Below are 7,257 nucleotides of genomic sequence, written 5' to 3'. Positions count from 1 at the left end.
TTGGTTTTTTCCCCTTCTGTTTCCTTACCAATTATTGTCTGTTTTTTCAAACAGAATAGGGGGTTGGAAAATTAAATAAAGACTTCCAAAATAACAAGCTTCAGAAAATTTTATTTAATTTGTGGGTTCGTTCTGTTCTCTCGCTCTCTCCCCCTGTTGGTTTTTTTTTTTTTTTTTTTTTTTTTTTTTTTGTGTTGTTTTTTTTTTCGCTCTCTCCCCCCCTTTGTTTTTTTTTTTTTTTTTTTTTTAGATCTTTATTAATTTAGTCTAGTAACTTAGTGCCTATATTAAATTAATCTAATAAAAGTCAGGGTCCTCACATAACGTTTCCCAAATGTGAAGCAGCATCTATTACATGGGGCACAATCTTTTTACAGTAAAATGTAAACCCGATATGTAGAATTACAAGGCATCAAACTGTTTGGTCTATGTTACTTAAGTCAAATACTTGAGTACAGTCATGCTGGAGGAAAGGAATTGGCAACACTAGTATTCAAAAAATTAAAAACTCAAACCAAGCTTCATATATCAAAGCAATTTTCATCTGTGAAAGTACTCTGAAGTTCAGCAATTAAACCTTGTAACACTAACAGTCTTTCTATTGACAGTTACTTATATCCATGTTTCTATGAACATTTTAATATATAATCATATAAATATCATATATAATGATATAAATACGTAGGCTATATAAAGTCTGCATATTGATACAGATCTGACAGGCTATATATGAGTGTTTAAATTGACCAGCTTGTAGATGCATTGTTGCACCACAAAATTTCATTCTGTAAACCACCATTGGTGCACATAGTTTATGACAGCGTTTTAAAACAGCAATAGCAAAGACCTCCAGCAGCAGCAGTACAAGGGGCTTTGTGCTACCAGAGCTTCGGGTAGCTCGGCCGTGCCTTCCCCTTGGGTGAAGGTCACCCTTTTGTGCAGAGCCCTGAAGTTGCACAAGTCTCACGAGCTCGGGTGGAGTGTTCGTCATTCAGGGAGTGTGGGTGTTCCTGTTGATTTGTGGATGTGTACATCACAGTGTAATCACATAGTTTATTCCTGTTCTCTCACTGAATTATTTATTATGGACTGAAATGAGGAAGGAGGGGGATTCTTTTGTATTGGCATAAACATAGGATTATGTTCATTGTGTGCTTTCAGCCACTAAATCACTGATATGTCAATTGGCATAATACAGTCCTACCTCGCAGGGATGTTACGAAGCTTAATTAATTAATGTTTTTAAAGTGCTTTGGGATCCTCTGATGAAAGGCGCTTTAGAAGTGCAGGGGAGGATTATGCTGATTATTTTTCCCATCTATTACCCCAATATGTCACTGATTGAAATTCAGTAAAATAATATAATGATGAGCAAAGACAGTATAATTTTTTTTAAATTGCCGTAAGAGCTACAAAAGGCAGCTCAATAATATAATACAACAATTAATATAATCAGGGTTTTTTTTAATTGTTCCCATTGCTTTTTTCTCCTTTCTGCTTGGAAAGTCATTCACTTTGCTGGATTAACAATAATAACTACAAATTATGCCTTTATGTTGTTACAAGTTGATGATATGCTACAACCAGGGCACAGGTTAGAAACACAGGCCAAGTTGCTATGTACTGCGGGGTAGTGATTTCCTCCAAACTGATTTATGGATAAATAATTCTATGTACTTACTACATGGAACAGGCAGTTTTTAATTTCTGTAACAAAGCACAGCTGAACAAAGGAAAATTACATGCTATAGCATAGGGACAAGATGCCTCTGAAGAGGATAAACAGATGCAATCAATGTCACAAGAGCCTACCCTTCTTGTAGGGGGGCCCTGTCAGTAGCGGCTGGTAGGTAAATGACTTGATGGTCCTGGAAGCAGGGGTTTTATTCAGTGTTTCACTGAGGTCTTTCGTTTGGAGTTGTAAAAGGAATCAAAAGTGTTTGGATGCTAATGCTAATCTGCAGTTTCTCCTGAGTTTCTGTTGTGTTGATAAGAGCTGCTGTTAAAAAGTAAGTTGTTTAAACAAAATTATTACATTGAACTCGCAGCACGGCAGCGAACGATAGTTGCGTTCTTCACCCAGCCTTGTGTTTGCTGTCGGACACTCTCAGGCTGTGATCCTGGGACACAGGGAAGCGAACACTAGGACATCTAGTACAGCTCTGGGATGGCTACAGCCACGTGAGGCACGGCTCTGGTCCGGGGTAACTCTGCAGAATCAAATTTGCTCAAAACATTTTGAAGAGTTAAATAAAGCCCAGGAGATCTTATGCTGTGTTGGGCACTGCCTATTCCCTCAGCCTCTGAAGCTCACATAAATGCCGTGCTGTTTGCTGTGTCTGACTGTACAGTCACGCGTTCTTTCCTGAGCTGTATGTAACTTGTACTGCTACAGTCTGCAGCAGTGCTGACCCGGCGTTAGTGAACATGGAGCTGTAGTGTAAGAAACAAGCTTTGCGCTTCTCCAGTTTCCAGCCTGACTGTGTCTGTCAATCCACATCCATCAATCCACAAGGAGAGCAATTGTCTGCTTTAAATACCCCACCCTATATGAGTCTCAGCAGGTTACGTTTGCTTATGCTGTAGAAAATGAGAGGTTTTGGTGTGGTGGTGTGTATCAGGGATTCAAATGGTTTGTCTGCTTAGTGTTGACAAGTGCTTTTCAATGTTTGGTAAGGAATCAGTATTCTCTGCTATGCTTCTTTTCCTCTTTAGCCAAATTTCCCTCTCTGGACATATTTGGGCAAGTATTACTCATGATTCGTTTTGTAGCTGTCTCCAGAAAAATGTTGAGGTGGGGGTGGTGATGCTAATAGGAACATCCAAAATGTCCTTCATTTGATCCCGTGACTTAATTTTAACCCTAGCAGATTAGCATTTTAAATAAATTGCATTAATCCTGTGTGACCCTCCTACAGGTATCCATTTAAGATGGAACTCAGGTATGCTCATAATTTGTGAAAGATGAAATCGGGAGTCTAACCATGTGGGAGCAGGGGATAGTTTGTGAAGGGAGGCAGTGACAGCGCGAGGCGTGTTCTGGTCCTGTTTGCTCTGTTTAGCTGCAAAAAGGAATTTGGAAAATGCCCTATTTTAAGAGTTTGATTTTGCAGTAGTGATGTATTGAAATGTCCATGAGATGCCCCAGGAATTCCTGTGGGACTATCCAGATAAAAAGTGAACTGTGCAGGTGACTGGGAGATGCAGGACTCAGACCTCATTCTGTTTATAACCAGGAAGTGTCATAGCTAGACTATCATATATATATTTTCTAAATCCCAGATGTGGCATTCTTAGAACAAGTGTACTGTATGGCTATCTTTCCGTTTGCAAAGACAAATGAGGCTTCTAGCCCATATAGGTAAATAATTTTCTGGGACAGCATAAGCTACATACTAATGAAAAGGGTTTGCCAGCTTAGATGTATTTTTCCAGGAAAGCAGCTTTTTGCCTTTTGCTGTTGTTATGCTCCTGATTAACGTAGTTATTCTAGAAGTCTGCTTTAGCCCCAACCTTGCATCCATTCAGTTCACATCTCACTCGGGTGAAGTCCCAGTAATAATCCCAGTGCTTTGGATGCATCACTCTTTCAGGTGATATTGTAGAATAAAGGTCATGAAGATCCTGTGACAAGTTCTGCTAGATAGAGAGGTCAGCCATGATATAGCTGGTCAAGCCTTCTGTTCAACGTATTGTTCTGCTCTGACTTGCGTAGTTATCACTTTCTTCTCCAAAGGAGCTGCATTTTAAATGAAACTAAACTGAAAGCACTCTGGCAGGGTGGCACATCATTGGCCTAAGTGGAACGACAGCAGTGAATTGCAGTGGTTGTTATGTATGAACCTGGCACTCGAGCTCACAGAAGTTTGCTGCTAGTGTGTTCTTCTGGGAAAAAGGAGTTACGCAAATTTAAAACTAGGTTACTCCATCTTTTTTTCCTTATCTGCGTTTTGATGAAGCTGAAGCTTAAACTTAATAAAAGACCTGTCTGTAGAAGGACGTGCATTCAAGAACCTACAGCCAGCGTGGATAGAAAATCCCTTCTAAAATACGTTTTGAAAAAAAAAATTTTGGAGAAAACTGTTTGGTCTGTTTGTTGTCTTTGTTGACCAACTGTCCTGGGCTGCATTCAACCGTTTCTAGATGAGTTCTCGAGAGCTGTTCCAAAGCTTGGGTGTGTGCAAGCTTTGAAATCTGTTGAACTTTCAGTTCAAAAAACTCTTACAGGAAAAGAGTCCCAAAGGATCATTGATAGAGGAAAGAGAACCAGACTCATTAACAGAAGAGTTTTGTGAACTCATGAAAGATGTGCTTTCGGATTTCCTGAGCAGTCTGATCTGCTGACGTTATCCACACATAATTTTGAGAAGGTCTGGAGCTGACAGAGGAGTGATATTCCTGGAGCAGTAGTATATTCATTAGTAACACAGTGACCTTTGCTCATTCCTGTCCCTACTCCCAAGTCGCAGTTGTGGTGGGATAAAAGCTCAGTCAGGCCAGTTAAAGTGATTTCTTTCAAGGCCTAAGCTGTACCATTTGGAGTCAATGAGAGGAACAGTAAAAAATGTGTGTGTGGAAGTGACTCCTGGCTACCATGCTCTTCTCATCTTGGCGTTGCTGTTACGCTAGAAACACCCAGTCCTGGATGAGAAGGGACCTTTTTAGGGGGAAAATTTTGGTCTACTCAGATTTTACTGAGGAGTCATTCAGAGATGTCTTCCAGTGTGCAGAGAATACGTTCGCTCAACAAGCTGGCATCATCTTCCTAAATGTAGCCCAAGAGTTGCCATAAGTACAGCATCGGTGCCATGAAATAAAACACCTGTGAAGTCTGCTGAGGAGCTGGATGGAAACCATGGCTTCTGGCTATCGTTTGGACCAGCTTAATGTGCTCTGGAAAAAAAAAATTTCACACATCATATCACACCGGCTGAAAAAATAGTGCACATCAGCAGTGCTGTAACACAGAGTAAAGGACTCGCAGCAGGTGTTAACGTGCAGAGGCACCCAGCATTATGGTAACACCTGTGTTTGTCTAAATCCAGCCAAAACAATTTCCTCTCTAGTTGTAGAGGAGGATTTTTTAAAAAAAAAAAAAATCTACCTAACTTCCAGTAGTAGCAGACATTTCCTGTAAAGCGATTTGCGTAGTATTTCCCATGGTGCACTGTGGCTACGCTGTGGTTTTTCTCTTTTAAACTTTTTTAGTTTGGGGACACCTTTGGTAACTTCAGTGACCCCCGACCGTCTCTTTGTCTCTCGCCAGCATTGCCAGGCCCGAGCAGTTGCAGATGGTGTGCTCTCTGAGTGCTTTCCTTAATTGAATGAAAAATAAAGCCTCTTGTAAAATATTACCAATTTAGATGTGACTTATGGGGCACATATGATGCTTATTTTTTCAATTACATGAAAACTTGGCGTGGTTAAACATAGGAAGCCAAGTGTTCTGTGAAGCTGGTATAGATTTCTGGATTTTTAGGTGATTTTGCTTTATTATATAGCAGAAGGGGGTGAAGGAAGTCAGCAGCTAAACTGTGTTTTCCCAGCATGTATTTCACTCAGTGGACCCTTGATGCTCATTTCATGACTAATATATGCTGTACTATATGTATTTCTTGTTGTCACCAGAGATAACATTAAGTAAACTATCCCCTTAAGAAAAACAGCTTTTCTTGGCAAGTGGAATATGACTCAAGGAGCCAGCACCGGAGACATACGGTGCTGTGAATGAGTGCTGTGTGTTACTCTACTGGATCTGAGTCCAGGCACTATTTATACTGCAGCATATTCAGCACCAGATTGTTAAATTTTAATACTGAAACAGTGCATCATTTAAATGTTTTTGTTCTGTTTATGTCCCATTTTCAAGCATTGGATATCAAGCAACACTTACTAACTTTTTGTTTCATTTGGACAAGATCTCCCCTTGCCAAAAGCTTTCTAATCTGCTCTTGAAATATTAGCCTGTCTATACCAGCATGTTATAGTGAAATTTTGTGTCACTGAGGATGAGCTAGGTTGCTTCGAGCTTCTTTCAATATGTGGTGATAGAATACCTTGCAAAGCAATACGTCAATGGTAAACGCAAACATCTAAGTGCTAGAGAAAAGGAGTTGTACTAAAATTATTTCCTCCTCAACCTGTGTAGGAATGGGGAAAAAATACTCCATAGCAGTTATTTCATGGGCTCGTAAGCATTGTGTTCTGTCGTTGTCTCTGTGCAAGAAGCCGTGTTTCGCTGTTTCAGAGGTGGTATTTATTTTATGATTGTGTTTGGGAGATCAGGATAAAAGGCCTTTGCCATTTATTTCAGTTTGATTAGTTCCAGAGCTGGTGAAGAACTGGGAGTAGAAAGTGAGGAGGAGAGAGTTGAAGTTTCTTGGCATCACAGCATCCTTCCAGATAGCCAGAAAGGGTTCTTGGAGCTCCTGTTAAGAAAATAGTTTTCTCATCTATTAGTGTATTTCTGGCAGTAGAGTTTACAGATGATCTTTTTGAAGATCAAAAGGTATATAAGCAGACCTCAAAAGGCGTCAGTTTAAGTGGGAGAAAAGGTGATTGGTGTCTTGTGGGGCCGCGCTGAGAAGAGTTATGTGAGCAGAACAGTGGGGCAATGGGAACACGGTGGAGGAGGGAATAAAAGCAGTAGTTGCAATAGTGCAGAACAAGGCTGAACTGCTTTGCTGTCATGTAAGATGGCACTGTGGCTTTCTTTGTTTGGTGTCTTCCTGGAAGTCATTCCTGGGTATTAGTCATTGTTTTTGGTGTGGGTGGGCCCTCTGCAATTGTCTAAACAGAAATAATACCTCTGCACCAAATGGTTTACCATCCAAGTTTACAGTCTTTGTGACAAGCTCATCCAGAAGAGGTGATGATCCCTATTAAAGAATGAACAGAAGTAGAAATAGGACTTACAGCATTCCCCCCCCGCCCCCAAAATGCTATTTTGGATCTGTGGTCAGCAGCTTGCAGTTGTTTTTTTCGCAAAGAAAAGCAACCGTCTGCATAGTGCAACTTGTAGCTGGGAGTGAACTCTTCCTACTTTGTGGATTTCCAGTGCCATCCATCCACACTGCGAATCGTACCATGCTTAGATTGTAACTGTGTGCTGAAAGCCCACACATAGGAATTTTCCTGTTCAAGTCAAAACCAATGCATTTATTTGCTGAAGGGCTTTGTAGACTGCAAAATCAGAACTATAGAGTATTTAAAGCTTGTTCTAACTTAGAGAACTAGGCTTTAGTGGGATGATGAAAG

Source organism: Fulmarus glacialis, unplaced genomic scaffold, assembly GCF_000690835.1.
Source record: "Fulmarus glacialis isolate BGI_N327 unplaced genomic scaffold, ASM69083v1 scaffold39547, whole genome shotgun sequence".
Classification (NCBI taxonomy): domain Eukaryota; kingdom Metazoa; phylum Chordata; class Aves; order Procellariiformes; family Procellariidae; genus Fulmarus; species Fulmarus glacialis.
Note: the sequence above shows the minus strand (reverse complement) of the source record.